The sequence below is a fragment of the Penaeus monodon genome, chromosome 29 (assembly GCF_015228065.2).
Source record: "Penaeus monodon isolate SGIC_2016 chromosome 29, NSTDA_Pmon_1, whole genome shotgun sequence".
Taxonomy (NCBI): domain Eukaryota; kingdom Metazoa; phylum Arthropoda; class Malacostraca; order Decapoda; family Penaeidae; genus Penaeus; species Penaeus monodon.
In genome coordinates this window covers 13982149-13982494 of record NC_051414.1, presented here as the reverse complement: position 1 = coordinate 13982494, position 346 = coordinate 13982149, and the positions used below count along the sequence as shown (strand labels likewise).

Below are 346 nucleotides of genomic sequence, written 5' to 3'. Positions count from 1 at the left end.
AAATCAGATTTTCAAAAAAGAAAGCAAAAAAGAATGAAAATGTTGGGTAGTGCTAAGGTCACACAGACTATGTACAACTATGCAAGGTCAAATATTGTGAGTGCACTTTCATCCATGCATCTTTCTGGTAAACTATTTCCTGCCCTGCCATTTATAGTAACAATTTATATGAAACTACAAATGGAATGAGGTCAAAAGGAGAGAAAGAGACCATTTGCACCATGTGCAATCACACCCTACCATTTCTGTTTGCAATTTATCTCCACATTTAATGTGTTAACTTCAAATCACTTATATTGTCATAACAAGTTTTAATAACCCTATAACACACAAACATGTTAACCTT

At 33.5% G+C, this 346-nt stretch overlaps 1 protein-coding gene across 2 annotated transcripts in view; it reads right to left on the bottom strand.

The window, feature by feature from the left end:
* LOC119591984 overlaps positions 1–346 on the bottom strand; it is a 4378-nt gene that overhangs the window by 1810 nt on the left and 2222 nt on the right. The window lies entirely within an intron of this gene.